The sequence below is a fragment of the Peromyscus californicus genome, unplaced genomic scaffold (assembly GCF_007827085.1).
Source record: "Peromyscus californicus insignis strain IS unplaced genomic scaffold, ASM782708v3 Scaffold_9__1_contigs__length_137607984, whole genome shotgun sequence".
NCBI lineage: Eukaryota > Metazoa > Chordata > Mammalia > Rodentia > Cricetidae > Peromyscus > Peromyscus californicus.
Window position 1 is genome coordinate 59241501 of NW_026294617.1, and position 22671 is coordinate 59264171.

Sequence of the window (22671 nt, forward strand, 5' to 3'; positions counted from 1 at the left end):
TGGCCGGCTTTGCCCGCCCTGCGGCGACATCACTAGGGGCGCGGCCCGAGGAGTCCCTCGCGCGCGGCGCTGACCCGCGCTGGAGAGGAGGGCGGGGTGCGTGGGTCTCCGCACACTTGAGCCACTGAGTGCGAGAGCGAGACTGCGGAGGTCTTTGTTCTTTGGAGAAAAAGCCCTTGAACTTGGTCCTCGTCTTGCCGGGTACAGGACTCCCCAGCAAGAAGCTAGGGGAGAAACTTGGTGCCTGAGGTTGCTGATGGGATTCTGGCCCAAATCACTCACTGCGTTCGAGGTCTTGGCAAGCTTCTGCCGCGGCCAGAGTTAAATCTGAATGAATTTACAATTTATTCAGGTCACTGTTTTGTTTGGTGTCTTGGGCCCCACTGGTACCTGGGTCACACAACAAGCTGCAGGTAGCTAAGCCCTTATTAAAACACACACACACACACACACACACACACACACACACAATCACTAGCTTTAGAAATTTTAGAGAAAACCATATATATGGTTGCTTTCAACATATGGTTGCTTTTCTAGTTCAAATAATCAGGGCGCATAAGAAAAAAATCTTCGGCATGCACTTTGGTTTGGGGAAGAAGGGTGTGTGCTTAAATTCATTTGCCTATGCTATCACTCTTCAGATCCCCTGAGAGTTCAGTGTGCTGTGGTGCAAGACTCTAAAGAACCTGCGGTTATGAAGCATCTGACCACATTCAAAACAGTGTATTAACCTGTTTCGCAATACTGAGCTCTAAAGTTTTTCAGACGGTAGGTAGTAGAGCTAGAGTTACTTCGAGTTCAACTTTGTCTCCCTCAAATTTGTGAACGGTGAACAAATGACCCACCAAGATTTCTTGGACTTGACCAAAAGAAGACAGGTCTGGAAACATACTCAGTGGTTATAAACACATGCGGCTCATGCTCAGGACTGGGCGCAGCAAGCGCTTCAGAAGGCTCAGCAACCAAGTGGAACTCCAGTTCAGAGGATCCTACTCCCTCTTCTGGCCTCCTAAGGCACTGCACTCACATGCACAATCCACACAAGACACTCGCATATGTGGAGTAAAAATAAAATTTTAATAAAGGACATTTAGACTTTAAAAAGCAAACCTATTTCACAAATATGAATAATTAAAAATAAGGAGATGGGGCAGAGCTCTGGGGGGCTCAAGGCCCCAATCCAGCAGTTGCTTCTTCATGTCTTCGCCCCAGTCTCTAGCATTGCGGTATGGCTCTGCATGTAGCTATGGAGAAGACAGGAATAGTAGAACTCTGAACGCTTGGAGATGACAGAATAACAATGAACCGGGAACGGGCAGATTGGGAAAGGGCTGTCTTCTGTATGCTGATCTATCCATTAATCATGACTTGTTTCAATACATGTATGTTCTGTAATGTTTGGGTTTGATTTCTCTTAGGTTATCATGGACACTAGTAGTGACCTGCTGAGACCTGGTACTCCTTCTTCCTGACAAGGCTAGAGGGAAAATAGTTGCAAGAGGTTTCCCCCGCCTCCTCACTGAGATAGAATTATTAATATTTAAGATCTGGATAGAATGCTACAACTATCTTGATAGAAGATTGCAGATGAAACCAGGCCAAGAGATGGCAAAGACAGAGGCGTGAATGACATTATTAAGCCACCATCCTGCTATTCTAAATGGATGCGTTCTATTAGAAGAGAAATTTTATCTGAGTCCAAAATCTATAAGAGAAGTCCCTTTGTAAAATTTTCCCTATGGCTTGCTATATCATGAATAAACTTGTGTTTTTTGTTTTTTGTTTTTTTTTTGGTTTTTCGAGACAGGGTTTCTCTGTGTAGCTTTGCGCCTTTCCTGGAACTCACTTGGTAGCCCAGGCTGGCCTCGAACTCACAGAGATCCGCCTGGCTCTGCCTCCCGAGTGCTGGGATTAAAGGCGTGCGCCACCACCGCCCGGCAAACTTGTGTTTTTAACTCCTAGCATGTCAGAGAAAATAGGCAACACCAGTCGTCCCTTTCTAGTTTTTCCTTTCGGTGGGGACTTAACCTAGAACAAACCAAACGTGGTCTCACAGAACCCATGGTAGCCTTGAACTCAGTATGTAGCTGAAATTGGCTTCGAACTTCTGATCTTCCTGCCTCCGTGTCCAAAATACTAGGATTACAGATGTGTGCTACTCACTTGGTTTACACAGTACTGGAGATAAAAACCCAGGGCTTTGTGCACGCTAGACAAGCTGAGCTGCATGCCCAGCTGGCTCTGTTTTTGTTTGTTTTGATTTGATTTGGTTTTTGTTGTTGTTTTGTTTTTTTTCTAGTATTTCAGAATATTTATTTTTATCAGATTTTTCCTTTCTTCCCCATTGTGGAAAGACAATGGAAAATTCAAAGTTCCCATCAGTGATTAATAAAAGCTCTAAAATAATGACAAAAATAACATCTCCGGATTACTTTTACCTTAAAGAACATCGCAGTATTTGGGCCATTCGATAAGGGAAGAAGACTTATCTCATAGTAGTGGTTTGTTCCGTTGTTGAATCCACCTTGTAGGAGGTTCCAAATTCTATTTCTTAGTGGGATAGGATGACTCATACATCCCAGCATCCGGTGGCTGAGGGAGGACGATGGCCACAAGTTCAAGGCCAGCCTGGGCTACATAGTGAATTACACAGAGGAAGACCCTGTCTCCGAAACAAAACCAAAAGCACCAATCAGCACAGAATGTTTCCATCTTACCACTTTTGTCTTTTGTAGCATAGTTAGGAATAAATGTTGAGAGATTTTGTGATAATCTCAGGGAACAGGTGTGGTGGAACCTGCCTGTAATCCTAGCACTCAGGAAGGAGATAAAGAGGAGGAAACCTGGAGGACACAAAGTCATCCTCGGCTACATGTGGAGTTCAAGGCCAGTCTAGACTACATAAAACCTGTCTCAAAATAAAGAAAAAAGTTCATGAAATAGTTACCCTCAACTCAGGAATCAGCAAGCTCGCAAAATCTCTGATGGGGTCTGATGAGCCCAGGTGACAGAAGAGATAATTGACCGCAAACTGATCCTGTGGTGTCTGAAACAGAGCTCCATCTACCTGATATTCTCACAGTGGCAACCACGGACCCACACCGTACTAAACTCAGGAAATGTTTGGAATCAACATAGTAATTGAACATTTCCTCCTTTTTGAAACCTACATACATGTTGGCATGGTGGAGGTTTGAGATGGAGATAGACTCACGTAGTCCAGGCTGGATTCCACCTGGTTATGCAGCTGAGCACGACCTTGAACTCCCCATCCTCCTGCCTCTACTCCCAGATGCTGGGATTGCAGCATGTACCACCATGCCTGGCTCAGAACCTACAAGCCTGGCAACCTGGATTTGATCCCTAGGCCCCACAAAGTCTTCCTCTGACCTACACACACACACACACACACACACACACACACACAGACACACACACACAGACACACACACACACACACACATACACATACACACATGGCACAAATACATTGTCTGCTTTCTTAGTATTTCAGAATATTTATTTTTATCAGATTTTTCCTACTCTCTGCAGGGTGTCTTTGCCCAGCCCTCTCTATCCTTTAGGGGACTGGGGGATGAATCTGCTTTGGCTTACTGAACCACTTCACTGCCTTGTTCTCATTTCTGTCCTGAAACAGGATCTGCTGTGCACCCTAGGCTGGTCCCAAGTTCAAGATCCTTCTGACTTCCCCTCCCAAGATTTCCGAGGTGCACCACCGGGCCTCACCCAGTTTTTTTACTCTTATTTTGTGTGTGCCATGTGTAGTACGTGTACATGTTTGTGCAACAAGCCCATGGGGGGGGAGGGGTATTATGTGTATCCATATAGAGTCCAGAAAACATCAGAGATCTTCTTCTCTTGCTCTCCATTTTATGGTGTGTGTGTGTGTGTGTGTGTGTGTGTGTGTGTGTGTGTGTGTCTATGGTATGCACATGGACATGTATGGCATGTACACAGGAAAGGGTCACATACCCTACTCTGTAACTCTCACTCCCTTCAGACAAGGCCTCTCACTGAGCCTAGAGCTAGGCTATTGACCAGCAAGCCTGTGGCCTCCTGCCTGTGTGTCCATCCGTCCCTGTCCCGCCCCCCATGCCCAGCACTGTGCTAGGATTACAAGTATCCATTCCCAGATTTTTACACACGTGCTAGGGATTTGAATTCCGGTCTTCACACTTATGCAGTGCTGTTATCCAGTGAGCCTCCCCACCTTGGCTTGTAAGACAGGGTCTCTCAGGGGACCTGTGGCCCATCAACTCTGCTATCCTGGGGGGCCAGCAAGCCCCAGTGATCCTCCTGTCTCTGCCTCCTTTGCACTTGGATTATATCCACATACACCCAGGCCCAGTTTTTCATTAGGTGCTAGGAACCCAAACCTGGGTCTTTATGCTTGCACGGCAGGCCCTTCACCGATGGAGCCGTCACCAGAAGCACTCATAGTTTTGTTTTTCATCAACAATAATTTTAAATGTTTCTGGGGTACAGTGTAATATTTTGATACAAGTACTGAATTTTAAATGCTTATATCCAGCATTTGTTAGCTAACATACTTTTTGTGGAGAGAACATTTAAAATCCATTGTTTTCAAAATTTGGAAATATGTACACTATTATTAGCTATGTCACCATGGTGACAATATGTGGCACACAGAAAACTTACTCCTCGTGAGTGAGACTTGATCTTTGGTCAGTCTTCCCCTCCCCTGACACTCCCCACCTCCTATAACCTCATTTTATTGTTTGACCTGTTTAGGTCTGTATACAAGTGGGGTCATGTGAGTACTTGCCTTTCTGTGCCAGACTTATTGGCTTGGCATAAGGTTCTCCATGTTACCCAAAGTGAAAATGTTTCCTTCATTCATAAAGACCAGATAGTATTGTATTCTAGTTACCACCACATTTTCTTCTAACTCGATTTCTAATTGGTCTTAATAATAAGAATCCAGAGTCAGATATCAGGGTGAAAACTGAAAGATCAGAGAAGCAGAGCAGCCAGCCACCATGAAACGTCTTACTTCTAGGAATCCTCAGACTGAAAAGGGGCTGAGCTCCTGTGTCCTCCGGTTAAAGGTGTGAACTTCCACCTCCTGGCTCTGTTTCTCTTTTAGACTGGATCAATCTCATGTAGCCCAGGGTCACCTTGAACTCCCGATCTTCCTGCTTCCTCCTCCCAAGTGCTGGGATTAGAGGTGTGTGCCACCACTGCCTGGCCTCTGTGGTTAACTACCTCCGCTCTCTGATCTCCAGGCAAACTTGGTTAGAGCACAAACAAAATATCAGCATATTTTCTTTCTTTTTTTACTTGCGTATGTTTTTTTTTTTTTCCTACCAAAGCTGTAAATTAAACCTATGTTTGTACATGCTGGGTAAGGGCTCTACCACTGAGCTTCATTCCCAGTTAGTCTGGCTTGGTTTGGGGTATATTGTTGTTTGTTTTAAGGCAGAGTCATTATTTTGCAGCTCGGGATGTCTCCGATTCAACGTTCACCCAATTTAGCCCCCCTAGTGCTGAGATCACAGGCCTGTGCCACCATTCTTGGCTTCACAAATAGCTTTTCTAATTTGGGGGTTTCCGTTGTTGCTGCTGCTGTTTGCTGATCATGGTGGCATACACCTGTAATGCCAGCACTTTGGGAGACTGAAGCATGGGGATGGCTGCGAGTTGGTGACCAGCCTGGATAATTTAGTGAAACTCCTATCTTACACAAGCAAACAAAATAAAAGGTAACTTTTTGTATGTGCACTACATGCTGGGAATGGATCCAGAGCCTGGCACATGTTAGGTATGCCATCTACCACCGAGGTTACCACCAGCTTAAAATAGTATTTTAGCACATTTATTTATACATAATTTTCAAGATATGGTCTCACTAAATGGCTCAGTTTAACTGTAGCTTAAGTAGCTTGGGCTGCTCTCAAACTGTAGATCCTCTGGTTTGGGCTACTCCAAATGAACTTTTTCTTTTCCTTCTCATCTTTTTTCTCTAGTCTTCTCAAATGGACTATAAACTCTTATGAGATTGTTAACAATTCCCTAGGTGCGTGGCATAAAGCTAGACTGGTTGCTAAGGAAAGAAATACTTGTTGGATACATGAATGAATGAAAGACTTTATTCAGGAACTGAAAGGGCGCCCGGAAGAATCTGGAGATGTGCCAGAAAAAGTCTCAAAGAATCCTAATCCCTAGAAAATGGACGACAGATTGTGGTGTGGTAATGCCATGCTGTAGGAATTTCCTCTGAGCCCTGTGAGGAGCCAGGCATGACCCACTCAGCCTGCAGAGTTCTGTGAAAGAAGTGATCAGAGCTGCTTGTTCCATGGACTGCTGTTTTTCTTGGCCTCAGGGGAGAAATCACTGGAAGACATGAGACACCCAGACCCAGAAACCCAAGGAGAATCTGACCCTTTCTTTAGAGTGTTAATTAGAGATTATAAAGCTGTCTCTTTTTTATCCTTCAAATAAGGACTACTTCTACTCTTGCATACAGAAACAAGAGCTCAGAGCATCCTTTAACTCCCAGACACCCCTCCACACACCCCCATTCAACTGCATCATCCTTTTATACTTGTTTCTTTTGAACAACCACAAAAAGCTCTGGACTCCCAGGGTGCCCTCCATCTCCCTTACGTCACCTCCTGGATATCTGTCCCTGTAGTCCATATTCTTCCTTGGTCATCCCCCCCTGGTCTCACATCAGCACTTCGATCCTCTAATGCCCATTCTGTCTGCTCCCAGGAAACACAAGTTCCTATGATCTTGCTGTTTATTTGACGTATCTATTTATCTGAATATCTAACAAACATCTCTCCTCTTATTGTTTATTTTTTGGAGACAGAGTCTCACTGGGTAGCCCTAACTAACAAAGACTATTTAGGTCTAGCCTCTAATAGTCTCTTCCCAAGATTCTGGAAGAGACACGACCAGTGGCGAGAAATAATCTGAGGGAATTAATATAAGTACACTGAGCTCTTTCGTCCATTCACTTTATTCCTCTGAGATAAAATTCTATCTACACAGCTTCAGCTGTTCTCATCCTTAGCTCCTCTCTGTCCCTTCTCCTCCTGTCCTCTCATTGTTCTAAGTTCTTCCCATCTTCGATCTCCATCCTTGTCCTCCCTCCTCTCCCTCGAGTCTAGTTGCAAATTCACAAGCAATGTGGCATTCTCTGGTCCCTCAGCTTTCTCCTCAGGCAGGGCAAGTCTGCTGGGTAGCTAGGAAGCCTGCATCAGAGCTCCATGAACCTGGTATGTGAGAGCCCTTCTGTTCTGAGTGAATTAAAGGAGGGTTAGGCTTCATTTACATGAGAAGCAAAGGTTTGCCCCTAACATCCTCCTGGCCTTGGCTGTTGTCTCTGTATGGATATTTACCTTAATTCAGGAGACTAGCAGGTGGTCTGGAATGCTTGTCTATCTGCATTTGTCCTTGGATGTTGAGAAGTATCTCAGATAAAATACAGTTAGAAGTTCTTAGAAGGGGCTGGAGAAATGGCTCAGAGGTTAAGAGCACTGACTGCTCTTCCAGAGGTCCTGAGTTCAATTCCCAGCAACCACATGGTGGCTCACAACCATCTGTAATAAGGTCTGGTGCCCTCTTCTGGTCATACATACTGTATACATAATAAATAAATAAAATCTTAAAAAAAAAAAAAGAAGTTCTTAGAAGAAGAATTAATTGTGAAAGCTACCTTAGCACACAAGAAAATCATTGCAGGAACCGGCTAATATTTAAAAGCTAATATCACCAAGACTCCTTGAGGCTTGGCTTTTTCCTCTGGAAGAGCCCTGCTTCTTCCAGGTATTAGCCTTTGCTATACTCAGCTGAATTCCCGCTTCATATTTCTGTGTCCCACAGCACCTAACTGGCCTTGAACTCACAGAGATCTGCCTGCCTCTGCCTCCTGAGTTCTGGGATTAAAGCTGTGCACCAACATGTCCAGCACCATCTCTTCTCTTCTTGAGACAGTTTCCTCCACATAGCCCCCTCTGACCTTGACCTCACAACTTTTCTACATATCTAAAATTGATTAGATTCATCATTTATTTATTTGTTTATTTGTTTGTCATCTGTTTTTGAGACAGGCTCTCATGTAGTTCAGGTTGGCCTCAGACTGACTATGACCTCAACTGCTGATTCTTCTGCTTCAACTACTAAGCACTAGGATTATAAGTGTGAGCCACCATGCCAAGCCATGTGTCCATAATTTGAGACCTAACTTCTTTCCAGATTTGTAACTTTCTTCCCCTTCTGCACTCCATCAATAGCAACTTTATATAGACGAATTTCTAAATGATCTCATTAAATAAAAAACACGGAGCCAAATATAGGGGTGAAAGCCTTAGAGAAAGATCAGGGAAACAGGGAAAGCCACAGCTAACCTTACCTCACCAATTCTGCAGCTTCCATATGCGAGTTACTTCTTGTGTACCCACGCCTTTATTGCCTTGCTGTTCTGCTCTCTCATTGGCTCTCTTAGCCCAGCTACCTCACTTCCTCTTCCTACACAGCTCTGTCACTTTCTGCCTGTCTGTACAGACCTCCAGGTCTCTGTGGTTGGTACTGGGATTAAAGGCATGTGTCACCACGCTTGGCTCTGTTCCCTAGTGTGGCCTTGAACACACAGAGACCCTGCCTGCCAAGTGATAGGATGAAGGGCTTGTGCTACCGCAGCCTGACTTCTTTGTTGACTTAAAATGGCTTGTTATTCCCTCTGATCTCCAGGCAAACTTTATTAAAGCACAAATAAAATATCACCACAACTTGGTCTTTCTGGTTTTTCATGCCAAGAATCTTAGAATCATTTTAGATCCTTTCTTTGTATCCCATGTTCAGCTGACAGCAAGTCCTGGTGGCTCTGATTTCAAAAAATCCCCACCGGGCTGGAGTGCAGCTGAGTGGTACAGTGCATGCTCAGGATGTACAAGGCCCTCGGGTCAGTCTGTCACCAGCACTGCCAGAAACCGAACAGTAAACCAATGAAGCATCCAAACCGTCTCCATCACCAGGTGCCCACCACCTGGCGCGTCCTCCCACGACTGCTGCCATTTGATTCAATCCCCGGCATCGCTCGCTTCATTCCAACTGTTCTCATACCCCCCCCTGCTTTGTTCTTTCCACGACAGTAGACTGCTCTTGTAAAATATGGAGGTCATGTTTAATCGGTCCTCAGTTCAGAATACCTCAGTGGTTCCCCTTGTCTTAGAGGGACTTACGGACCCTCCAGGTTGTGCTCCCCAACTCCACTTTCACCTGTCTCCCAGTACTCCCCCTCCCCCTTGTTTATTCTGACCAGCTCATGGGCTTCCTTGCAGTTTGTGGGACACACCTGGCGCTCTGCTGTCAAGTGGGGCCTTAATGGTCTGCGGGGGCTCATTCCCTGACGTGAGTGCAGCTCGTTTCCTCCTCTGTGAGTCCTTGCAAACCATCCTCTTCAAAACTTCATTCCCCTAGAACTGAGCGACCAAAGAGCCAAGCCTTTATGGATTTGTTTGTTTACTTATTTGAGACTTAGTCTTATTAGATAGCCCAGGGTAGCCTCCAACTCTGGGCATGCCTCCTGTCTTAGCCACTGGAGTGCTAGTACTACAGGCATGCATTACCATGCCTGGCTAGCCTTTATGTTTTTTTTTTTTTTTTTTTTTTTTTGGTTTTTCGAGACAGGGTTTCTCTGTGTAGCTTTGCGCCTTTCCTGGTACTCGCTTTGGAGACCAGGCTGGCCTCGAACTCACAGAGATCCGCCTGGCTCTGCCTCCCGAGTGCTGGGATTAAAGGCGTGCGCCACCACCGCCCGGCCGCCTTTATGTTTTGATGGATATTGCAGATTCTTTCTGCTAACAATGTGCGAGTTTGTAGCTAGAGTTTTCCTGCCTGGCCCACAGTGAGGACAAATCTCTCTCACCCGCCAGTCCCACAGCTGCTCAGACCTGACCAAGTAAACACAGAGACTTATATTGCTTACAAACTGTATGGCCGTACCAGGCTTCTTGCTAACTGTTCTTATATCTTAAATTAATCCATTTCTATAAATCTATACCTTGCCACGTGGCTCGTGGCTTACCGCCATCTTCACATGCTGTTTGTCATCGTGGCGGCTGGCAGTGTCTCTAACTCAGCCTTCCACTTCCCAGCTTTATTCTCCTCCTTGTCCCGCCTATACTTCCTGCCTAGCCAATGGCCAATCAGTGTTTTATTTACTAACCAATCAGAGCAACACATTTGCCATACAGAACATCCCACAGCATGAGCATGTCAGTTTTCCCACAGCACGGTCAACTGCGGCTATTAACTTTTTGGTTTAGGTAGGGTTTTTGCTGGTTTGAGTTTTTAGACAAGGTCTCACCATGTAGCCCAAGCTGCCCTGGAACTTGCTAGGTAGATCATAGCATATTGGCCTTGAACGTGTGGTCATCTTCCTGCCTCTGCCTCCTGTGCCCTGGGATTACAGATCTGTAGCCCATACCTGGCTGACACTGAGGCTATTAACTGATTTCGACAGAGTGTAGTTTTAGTTTTCATTTCTTGTTTTGTTTTGTTGTTGTTGTTTTGTTTTTCGAGACAGGGTTTCTCTGTGTAGCTTTGCACCTTTCCTGGAACTCACTCTGTAGCCCAGGCTGGCCTGGAACTCACAGAGATCCACCTGGATCTGCCTCCCGAGTGCTGGGATTAAAGGCATGCACCACCAACTGCTTCATTTCTTATAAGCAAGTGTTGGCATCAGTTTAACTGCCGCTTGTAAAAGCCCCTTTGATTTCCCTGCCTTCATCACTGGGCTACGGGTTTCTCTTGCCTACAGAGGCTCTTTGCACTTCCGAAAGGGAGCATTTGGTCTGGGACAAGAGTTGAGCTGGATGTTTTCCAGTCTGTCATTTTTTGTCTTGCTTTATTGATGGTGGGCATTTGTTCTTGCGTTGCATTTATTTATTGTGTATGTGTATGTTTGTGGGTGTGTCACAACAGCAGGAAAGTGGAGGTGCTCACCCTCCAGCTGTGGGTGTCTGGGGTCCAACACAGATTGCCAGTTGGTGAAAAGTGCTTTTGCCTACCAAGTGATCTCTTCAGCCCTGATGGTGTGCTACTCACACAATTTTTTTTTAATGTGAAAATCCTTTTTGTTAATACTTTATGTTGTAGGTTCTGCATATTCAATTACACTTTTAAAAGGCCTCTCCTAGTCTCTCTCTCTCTCTCTCTCTCTCTCTCTCTCTCTCTCTCTCTCTCTCTCTCTCTCTCTCTCTCTCACACACACACACACACACACACACACATACATACACTATGTACTTTTAATTTTAATCAAACTTTTAAAAACCTTTCCTGCACGTTGTCCATCTGGAACACATTTTGGTGTAGATGTGGCATATACTTCCACCTTTCATGTGACATGGCTGCTCCTTTCCTGGATGCTCTATTTTCTCCACAACTGTGAAGTCCCACCTAGGAGACTCTTAGGGAGACTTTAATGGCTGTGTTCAAGTTGAGCTAATATTTTTTTCTTTGTGAACTCTGTGGCAGAAACCTCAGGTATGTTAATGAGAACTACAGATAAATCAAACCCGTAGCGTGCTAAAGGCCAACACCCCATAATGTGTGTATAATGTCTCTAAATTGCAGCTGGACACAACATGAGCACATGATTCTTGTATAATTAGTTCATTCACCCCACACACATCCGCTCCAGTCATGTCAAAGGGTGCCTTGCCAGGGACTAGTAAATGGTTCTGGTTATTTGTCTTTCAAACTGACTCCACCTAGTATATATTTACCTATCTTTGTGCAGCTAGCTGTGAAACTGAGCTTCTGGGTGTGAATGATAGGGACTCAGCTTTGGGGCTAGGAATGACATTTCAAAGTTGGTGGTGCCATGGGACTAAAGGCAGTTTACTTAACATCATCTTGCTAAAACAGTTTCCCTTTAAACTAGGACACACATCTATCACTCAATGACAGTTCTCTTGATAATGATGGCAGGAAGTTACTGAAAACTTCTGAACTTTAATAATTTTTTTCTTTTTTCTTTCTTTCTTTTTTTTTTTTTTTTTTAAGAAATTATCTCATTTTGTAGCTAAAGCTGGCCTGGCACTCACTATATAGCCCAGGCTGACCTTGGACTTAGGACAGTCCTCTTGTCTTAGCCTCTTGGGTGCTGATATTATAGGTATGCTCCACTATGTATGGCTCAACTATTTGAAATAAGTCTTGAATCGTCAAAAATAATTTTATAATATAGGTACAGTCTAGCTGTTCTATCTTAATGACTTGGAGCAAGTCACTTAACTTCTATAAGCCTTAGTTTTCTCATATGCAAAACAATAATAGTATTACTGTTATGGGCATTGGGAAGAAATGCATTTAAAGCAGAGGTGTTAAGGGATTTTTCAAATCTGATTCACAAGGACCAAAACCTGGGGGCCAAAAAGAGAAAAAAGAAAAGATGAAAAGCCAGGCATGGCAGTACACATGCAATGCTAGCCCTTGAAGGGTGAAAGCCAGAGGTTCAGGCGTTCAAGGCCAACCTTAGTTAGCTACAAAGCAAGTTCAGTTAGCCCTAGGCTACCTGAGACCCTGTTTCAAAAAGCAGGCAGACAGACAGACAAATTTAAAAATCCATTGTTAGGGATAGTTTGGTAGGGGCAGCTCTTTGTATGAAATAGGTCTCTCTACATTGCATGGGAAATCTAAGCTAATAAAACCATCACATAAAATAGCTTGACAATAGCTACCAAAATTCAAAATGTACATACATGCTTATTGACCACCAATTCCTTCAGACAAAAAGTACTGAGAAACGGCTCAGTGGTTAAGAACGTGAACTGCCCTCGCTAAGGGCCTGGGTTCAATTTCCAGCATCCATGTCAGAGGACTCATAATCTCCTGTGACTCCAGCTCTAGGAACTCTTGTATCCTCTTCTGACTCCACTGATATCTACATCCACTGGTACCTGCATTCACATGTGCGCACGCATGCGTGCGCGCGCGCACACACACACACACACACACACACACAATTGTAAAAAGTAAGTGCTTAGAGATCTATATGTGGACATAGTAGGAAAAGCATGGAAATGCAGACCTCCATCTATAAGGGGGCTGTTTTGAAGGACTCAACAATCAAACACATTGCTTAAGAAAGAATGAAGAACCAGGCAAGGTGGCACATGCCTTTAATCCTGCACTTGGGAGGCAGAGGCAGGCGGATCTCTGTGAGTTCAATACCAGCCTGGTCTACAGAGTGAGTTTCAGGCCAGCCAGGGATGTGAAGTGAGAACCTGGTGTGTGTGTGTGTGTGTGTGTGTGTGTGTGTGTGTGTGTGTGTGTGTAAAGGGGGAATGGAGTATTAATTACCAAGAATATTAAAGAAGAAAAGTGCAGTACAGAGTAAAATGTGTGAGGTGGGTGATACTTTCTATTTCTCAGTGCTGCAGATTGAGCAGCAAGCCTTTTGGTGTTAGGCAAGCATTCTATCACAGGAGCAGCCCTATGCATGTGCATTTTTGTACAATCCCATAACTCAAAACAACAACAACAACAACAAAAACTATTTATTTTCTCCAAATCTAGAATTTGGTAGCTGAGTGACTGGAAAACTTTTCACTATTTGTATATATATTTTTTCATCCTTTGATTTTACTTTGTGAATGTAACTAACTGTACGTGTGTGTGCATGCACATGCATATTAGGTAGGTATGTATTTGTAAACTTGGGTGTTGTTCCTCGGGCCATCCATCAGCTTTTTTTTTTTTCATTCTTTTTTTTTCTTTCTCTTTCAGGCAAGGTCTCTTCTTCAGGGAAACAACAAATGGCAGCTGGTGAGTGTGCAGCAGGAGGGCTTGGAGGATGGGGTGGGGTGGGGATGGGTGGGCTTAGGAGGCCACTGGGCTTGTGGAGGTAAAGCCAAAGACAAGAAGTAGAGCTGGGCTGCCTGGTCAAGGACACGAAGAACAAGTACCTGGAGGGATCTGCCTGTTCTCCCTGCCCAGCAAAGAACCTGAGATTATTGACTTCTTCCTGGGAGCATCCTGAAAAGATGAGGTTCTAAAGATCCTGCCAGTGCAGAAGCAGACTCAGGCTGGCCAGCGGACCGGGTTCAAGGCTTTTGTGGCTATTGGGGACTACAATGGTCATGTTGGTCTTGGTGTTAAGTGCTCCAAGGAGGTAGCCACTGTCATCCAAGGGGCCAGCACCTTGGCCAAGGTTTCCATTGCCCCTGTGCGGAGAGGCTACTGGGGGAACAAGTTTGGCAAACCCCACACTGTTGCGTGCAAGGTGATAGGCTGCCATGGCTCTGTGCTGGTGTGCCTCATCCCTACCCCTAGAGACCCTGGCATCATCTCTGCTCCTGGTTTCAATGAAGCTGCTGCTGGTCAGTATCGATGACTGCTACACATCAGCCAGGGGCTGCACTGCCACCCTGGGCAACTTTGCCAAGGACACCTTTGATGCCATCTCCAAGACCCACAGCTACTCAACCCCAACCTCTGGAAAGAGACTGTGTTCACCAAGTCTCCTTATCAGGAATTCACTGACCATCTTGTGAAAACCCACACCCGAGTTTCTGTTTGGAGGACTCAGGCTCCAGCTGTGACCACCACACAAGGGTTTTTGTACAAGAAAAATAAAGTGAATTAAGTCTCTCTCTCTCTCTCTCTCTCTCTCTCTCTCTCTCTCTCTCTCTCTCTCTCTCTCTCTCTCTCTCAACCCCCCCCCAAACAAAACAAAACAAAACAAAACAAAAAAACACTACTGAGCTGGACTCTTAAAATAATCTGGACCCACCTACCTGTTTCTGACTCTCTAGAGCTAAGAGTACCAGTGAGTGTGTCCATGGCAGGCTTCTTTTAAACAGGTTCTGGGGATTGAACCCAGGTCCTTGTGCTTGCAAGTCAAGCGCTTTACCAACCAAACTTTTTTTTTTTTTTTTTTTTTAAGATTTATTTATTATGTATACAGTGTTCTGCCTGCACACATTCCTGCAGGCCAGAAGAGGGCACCAGATCTCATTACAGATGGTTGTGAGCCACCATGTGGTTGCTGGGAATTGAACTCAGGACCTTTGGAAGAGCAGCCAGTGCTCTTAATCTTTGAGCCATCTCTCCAGCCCCCACCAACCAAACTTTTACCCATCCTCTGAATGTGTAACTTAGAAAAGCTAAAATCAGGCCTGGGGAGATGGCCCACTGGGTAAAGTGCTTGCTCTGCAAACACGAGGCCCTGAGTTTGGATGTCTGTATCCCTACCTCCGACAAGGTGGACAACAGGTAAATCCCCAGGCCTTGCTCATCCACCAGTCTAGCCAAAATGGAGCAAGCTGTGGGTTCAGGGAGACACCTTGTCTCAGAAAACAAGGTGCAAAAATGATTAAGGAAGATATCCTCACATCAGCCTCTCAACGGGCACCCACACAGTTGAGTGCATCTGCACTCATGTGTGCACACACTTGCATATGCCACACACACACACACACACACACACACACACACACACACGTACACTTAGATAAATGGATCAAAACTATAAATAAATGGATTGAAACTGTACAGAACACTCATGCCATAGAGTAAGCATGTAATAAATGTCAGTAGTTACTTAAAAATTTAACTTAATTATAATGTTTACTTCCCATTGAAATAAAGGTAACCTGAAAAAGTTCTCCATTATCCCTGAAATAGCATTTCTTTTTTCTTTTTTCTTTTTTGTTTTTTTTTTGAGACAGGGTTTTTTTGTGTAACAGTCCTGGCTGTTCTGGAACTTGTCTTGCAGACCAGGATGGCCTTGAACTCCCAGAGATCTACCTGCCACCATTGCCTGGCAAAATAAATGTTGGTTTTTTCTTTTTTTTTTTTTTTTTTTTTTTTTTTTTGGTTTTTCGAGATAGGGTTTCTCTGTGTAGCTTTGAGCCTTTCCTGGAACTCGCTTTGTAGACCAGGCTGGCCTCGAACTCACAGAGATCTGCCTGCCTCTGCCTCCCAAGTGCTTGGATTAAAGGCGTGCGCCACCACCGCCTGGCTCAAAATAAATGTTTTTAAAAATGTCTTTGTGACACTTGTTATTGGTCATTACTATATGATGCAGGTTTTTACATGATCTATTTAGTCCTCAAATAACTGTGTGATATGATCTTATTATTCCACTTCATTTATTAGAGTACTGAGGTTTAGAGAGGTTTAAATAGTTGTCCAATGCAATGTTGGACATTGCATTGCAATGTCCTGGGTCATGGTGCGATGCACCATGTACTGGGAGGACAGAATGGAACAGCCTTCACTTGGTGTGCATGGTGATGGGGATGGAGTCTAGGGCTTCACACATGCTGGGCAAGGGCTCGACAACTGGACTACATGACCAGGACAAATCTAACAGTCTTCAAAGAGTTAAGTGTTTGCAAACACTCACCACCGTGGTGGGTCATAGTGTGCATATCTGGAACCTTGCACTCAGAGGCGGAGGCAGGAAGGCAAAGGGTTGAAAGCCAGCCAAATGTGTGCCAAGGTCCTTCTGAGACTCATACCAAATTTGTCTTATCGTTATGTGTTTTGGCTTTGATCTGATGCAACGAATTGATTGGGCTTTTATACACTGATATTTTTATAACTACAGGATAGAAAGTGAAAATGACAACAAAGTTCTTTCTACTCGATTTGCAGAGTGAGAGCTAATGTCAATCTGTGTTAGCAGAGGCTTTTTTGTTTTGTTTTGTTTTGTTTTTTGAGACAGGGTTTCTCTGTGTAGCTTTGGAGCCTGTCCGGGAACTTGCTCTGTAGACCAGATCCCCCTGGCTCTGCCTCCCAAGCGCTAGAATTAAAGGCGTGTGCCACCACCGTCCGACTTATCAGAGACTTCTTTAACTGTGGGCAAAAACTGAAGTCAAGAGAAACGCAGATATGGGGGCTGTAGAGATAACGCAGTGGTTGAGAGCGTACACTGCTCTTCCAGAGGACCCTAGTTCAAATCTCAGAACCCATATTAGCAGCTCCCAACTGCCTTAACTCCAGATCCAAGAGAGTCCAACACCTCTGGCTTCCTCAGACATCTGCACACACGTGCCCATACCTACACACACACACACACACACACACACACACTTACTTAAAAATAATTAAAATAAATCTTTAAAAAAGAAACAAGAAACACAGCTATGCAAGCCACAGGTCCTGGTGTCTCTGAGAGCAGCGGCTATACCAAGCAGAGGAGCTTAAGCAGACAGGCAGTCTATTAGGTCTTATTGATTGACAAGTGTCCCGTGGACATGCTAAGGATTTAGTGTTTTCTCCCAGAAACAACAGTAAGCCATTAAAAGATGTGTTCATTTATTTATTCAGTTATATGGTTGGATGTGGTTTACATTTAGTCTTTCATATGCTAGGCAAGTGCTCTGTCATATTGCAGAGCTTCGTGGACCAAAATAAAAAATCCTTTATGATTTATAGTAAGACCAATTATATTGTTTAAATTTTAGAGGGCTGGGGAGAGTTGGTGGAGTGTGTGCCTTTCATGTACAAGGGTCTAGGTTCAATTGCCAGTACCAGAAAAACAGAAAGAAAGAAAAAGGGAGACAAGATTACTTCAGGCTAATGCATTTATTTCACCTTGGAAATCCTAATGTCAATAAGTCTATCACTGAACTGGTTTTATCAAATAAGGATAAACACACGTGAAAACAATTAAAATTAATTTTAGCTATCACTCCCGAGAAAAGAAAATAATCTCATCGCTCCTCAGAAAAGTTTTGCTATTCCATATACATAAGCCTCCAAGTGGCTAAAGGCTGCCTCTTTCTGTATTACACCTCAGCCCCTGGCTGAAGAACCTTATGGAGCTCCCGGGTGCAAGTGCATCTGTCTGAGCAGAGTGGATTGCAATGGAGACTCTGCTGCCCCCTGGTGGCACCCGCTGCCTTTCATTGATTCTCTGTTTTTTTTTTTTTTTTTGTTTGTTTTTTTTTGGTTTTTTTTTTTTTTTTTTTTTGTTTTTCGAGACAGGGTTTCTCTGTGTAGCTTTGCGCCTTTTCCTGGAACTCACTTGGTAGCCTAGGCTGGCCTCGAACTCACAGAGATCCGCCTGGCTCTGCCTCCCGAGTGCTGGGATTAAAGGCGTGCGCCACCACCGCCCGGCTGATTCTCTGTTGTAGCTCAGAAGATCTGCGGGATTGCTAGCCCATACCGCCTCCTCTGGTGAAGACCACTGGATCTCTGCAGCACTGCACACATGCCTCCTTGCAGCATGCAACTACATGTGCCCGTACCCACTTAACAGTGAACCCCCTTTGTAGGTACAGTTTTACAACCAAAGCCTGACAGAACAGGTAGGACCTGGAACTTCCTCTCTCTCATCTTCAGGGTCCTTTTTAACTTGTTCCCTTTGAGAAAGTGATTGGGTACTATTTCAAATTTGCCTGGTAGGGACTTCAGTGATCCGTAGCCCATGCTCATGTAAAAGCATTAACTTAGACTTGTCTGAATACACATTTATTTGTTTGTAACTCACTTTAGATTTCGTTTGGGGTTGCTGTTTTCTTTCTCTGTCCTTCCTCCCTCCTTCTCTTCCCCCATCCTTCCTTTCTTCCTTCCCTCTCACTACTCTCCTCTTCCTTCCTCGTCTTCCCCATTTCTTTATTATTTGAGACTATGTAGGCCAATTTGGCTTTGAATTCACAATTTTACTTCCTCAGCCTCCCAAGAATTGAGGACTGGTAATTTGCTCATTGTTGACCTATGGAATCCTTCTTTTTTTTCTAGCTGAGGTCAGATCTAACTGTCAAAAGGTCTCAGATAGTGGCAAGGCTTTGGGTTTGGGGCCTCTGCCTCTCAATGCCATCTAGGCACACAAGCATCCAGGTCATCAGCTGAACTCAGTCATCTGGACTCACGGTCTTCTGCTGAGTCCTATGATGATATTTTATTTGTACTGAAATGTGATTTTATTTGTATGTTAATAAATAAAGTTGCCTGGGGGGGTCAGAGCTACTAGCAAGCCATAGCAGAAGCTGGGCGGTGGTGGTGCATGCCTTTAATCCCAGCATTTGGGAGGCAGAGCTGGGCAGATCTCTGTGTGTTCAAGAATACAGCCAGCATGGAGACACACGTCTTTAATCTCAGTACCAACCATAGAAGACCTGGAGGTCTGTAGAGACAGGCAGTGATGAGGAGATCATGTGGTTGGGTTTACAACCAATGAGAAGGCAGAACAGAAAGTCAATAAAAAGACAAACACACAGGAAGTAGGTCTCTTGCGGAGAGGTAGGACAGCAGCGGCAGTGAAGGGTAAGGTTTTTAGCTCTTAGCTATTGCTTTTAACTCTTGGGTTATTAACTCTGCATTTGGCTCTGTGTTTCTTATTTAATAAGACCGTTCATCTACAGAGTCGAGAGTTCCCTTGTGCAAACTCTCTTGAGTTGGGAGTTGTTTTCTCTTCCTTTCCCTTGATGGGAGGATCTTACTACATATTAGCGTGGTCTCAAATTTCTATTTTTTTTTTTACCTTAGCCTCCTGAGTGCTGAGCTTACAGGTGTGTGTTCCCACACCTGGATTTTCTTTGTCCTAAACACTTGAGTACATAGGACATGTTGGGAGCCTGTCTACTTCCCAGCTTCTTGCTTCCTGCATGAGCCAAAGCTTGCTTTCTGTGGCCTACAGCCCATCTTGGGCTGTTTAGGCACTAGCATGCCTGAACTCTCTCCTCTTAAATCTTGTTAGCTTAGCTGGGCAGTGGTGGCACATGCCTTTAATTCCAGCACTCGGGAGGCAGAGCCAGGTGGATCTCTGTGAGTTTGAGGCCAGCCTGGTCTACAAAGCGAGATCCAGGACAGGCACCCAAACTACACAGAGAAACCCTGCCTTGAAAAACCAAAAAAAAAAAAAAATCTCATTAGCTTATTTATCTGTGGGTGCTCATAGGTTCCCAGAGACATGATGGCTAATATGGTAATCAATCAACCAATCAATCTCCCCCACCCCTGTGAAGAGGCAAGCTGCCTTGCTTTTCCTCATAGTCTCTTCTGTCACTCATAATCCCTCCTTTTCTAGAACAAGAATGGACATTTCTTGTTGATTTAGCTGGTCTTTCTATATAGCTCTAGATGACCTGGAGCTCATTATGTAGAGCAAGCCAGGCTCATACTCACAGGGATCCACCTGCTTCTGCCTCCTGAGTGCTGGATTATGGTTATGAACTAATGAACTACCATGCTCCATTTTATTTATTTATTTATTTGGAGAAAAGAAAACCCAAGTCTTACAAAAAATAGGTTTGGAGCTGGGCAGTGGCAGCACATGTCTTTGATCCCAGCACTTGGAAGGCAGAGGCAGGTGGATCTCTGAGATAGAGGCCAGCCTGGTCTACAGAGTGAATTACAGGGAAGCCAGGGCTACACAAAGAAACCCTGTCTTACAAACAAACCAACAAGAAAACCGAAGTGCTTTTGTTGTTGTTGTTTTTCAACTCTTACTATTGCCAAAAATGTTTTTCCATTCCCGAAAAACCAAGTCTTCTGCAACACCAAGGCCTGGAAGGCATCTTTGCTCTTGAAGTGATGAACATGGAACGCTGAGCTGCTTGTTTGGGGTGGAGCGATGTGCAGTGAGAACTAAAAGGAGCCTGGGGTGGGATGTGTTACTATCATCCTCTCGTGCATATGAAAAGCAAACAGGATAAAATAATACTGGTAATGCTCTCACACAATGCTCCCCCTCTGTCTAGGTGAAACCAGGTCCTCGGCCTTAAGAAGCAGCTCTCTGCTCTGTTCCTTGCTGAGATGTCAAAGAAGCCCTGTCCTGAGTAAGCAGACTGCTGGAGGAGCCAATGGTCTCTAAGAGGCTTTGTCTTGTCACTAGAGATCTGGTTTTGAGTGATGTCAGGGCTGAAGAGTTGACTTTGGACGTCAAGAGAGCTTGCTGCTCTTCCAGAGGACCAGAGTTTAGCTCCCAGGACCTACATAAGCAGGATCACAACTGCCTATGACTCCAGATCCAGGGGAGCTGACATCCTCTTCTGGCCCCTGTGGGCACCCAAATTCACACGCACAAACTCACACACAGAAACAGACACATAGTTTTTTTTTTTTTTTTAAAGTTTGATTCTTTCATTTGGTTTGGTTCTAGTAATATGACAGTTTCATAAAAAGCCACTAATTTGCTGTGGAAAAGAGTCAAGATACCGTGAGAGTATCACATAGTTTCTTTTACACCCATAAACAGGTACAACAGAAGAATTGTTTACCTTTCTTCTTACAAGAATGAAGCAGCATTCTCAACACACCTCTTTTGCCTTTCTTTTCTTTTTCTTTCTCCCTCCTCCTCCTTTTTGTTTTTCCTTTTGAGAGAGTCTTTTTATGCATTCTAGGCTGGCCTCAACTGATTTCAAGCTAGTAGATCAGAATGACGTGTGTGTGTGTGTGCGTGCGTGTCTCTGTGTGTGTGTGTTTAGGTGTTGTTTGTACATATTTCTCTGGATGTGTGTATATATGTGGAGGCCAGAGTTTGATGTGTGGTCTCTTCCTCTGTAAATCTCCATCTTCTTTTTGAGCTAGGATCTCTCATTTAAGCTGGAACTCATCAATTTAGCTAGGCTGACTGGCCAATGAGCTCCAGGAATCATCCTCCTTAGCACTGAAATCACAGGTGTGTACCACCACACACAGTTTTTGTGTGGGTGCTGGGGACCCAAATTCAGGTTCTCATGCTCGAGTGTCAGTTGCTTTATTGACTGAGACATCTTCCCAGACCCCAGAGCACATATTTTAATTAGTTTGTCATTGCAGTATGTAAGACAAAATATAAAATGACCAGTTTGCAGCCCAGACATGAGACAAGGTGAGAGAAAGGTTTTAACTGGACTAGTTAATTTTCTATTGCTGTGATCAAACACCACAAACAGGGAGATTTATAGAATACAGAGTTTGTTTGGGTTTACAGTTCCAGAAGGTTAGAGTCTAGGCAGGGCAGCTAGATCAGGAAGCTGAGAGCGTATATCTTGAGCCACAAGCAGTAAGTAGAGAGCAAACGAGTCTTCAAACTCTCAAAGCACATCTCCAGTGGCATACTGCCTCCAACAAGGCCATAGCTGCTAAGCCTCCTAAACAGTGCCATCAATTGGGGACCTATGGTGGTATTTTATTTGTACTGAAATGTGATTTTATTTGTATGTTAATAAATAAAGTTGCCTGGGGGTCAGAGCTACTAGCAAGCCATAGCAGAGCTGGGCGGTGGTGGCACATGCCTTTAATCCCAGCACTTGGTAGGCAGAGCTAGGTAGATCTCTGTGTGTTCAAGGATACAGCCAGCATTGGAGACACATGCTCCAACGTGTGTCTGGAGGTCTGTACAGACAGGCAGTAACGAGGCAGTCACGTGGTTGGGTTTACAACCAATGAGAAGGCAGAACAGAAAGTCTATATAAGGACAAACAGACAGGAAGTAGGTCTCTTTTGGAGAGGTCTCTTGGCTGAAGAGGATAGCTGCAGCAGGCGGGTAAGGCTCTTAGCTCTAATCTCTTGGCTTTCTTCTTTGCATTGGTTCTGTGTTTCTTATTTAATAAGACGGTTGGTTACATCTACAGGGACCCAGTGACAAAATGCCTGGTACTACTGGAGACAATTCTCATTCCAACTGTCACATTACCAAAGGACACGGGAGTTCTGTAGTGAGCCATCTCTGAG

The 22671-nt window shown here is 44.5% G+C and overlaps 1 long non-coding RNA gene across 1 annotated transcript; it reads left to right on the forward strand.

Moving 5' to 3' along the window:
* On the forward strand, positions 1-22671 carry LOC128106002 (uncharacterized). Its single transcript, XR_008216561.1, has 4 exons — positions 1-771; positions 13789-13827; positions 20715-20792; positions 22572-22671. It is a non-coding gene; the product is annotated as an uncharacterized LOC128106002 (long non-coding RNA).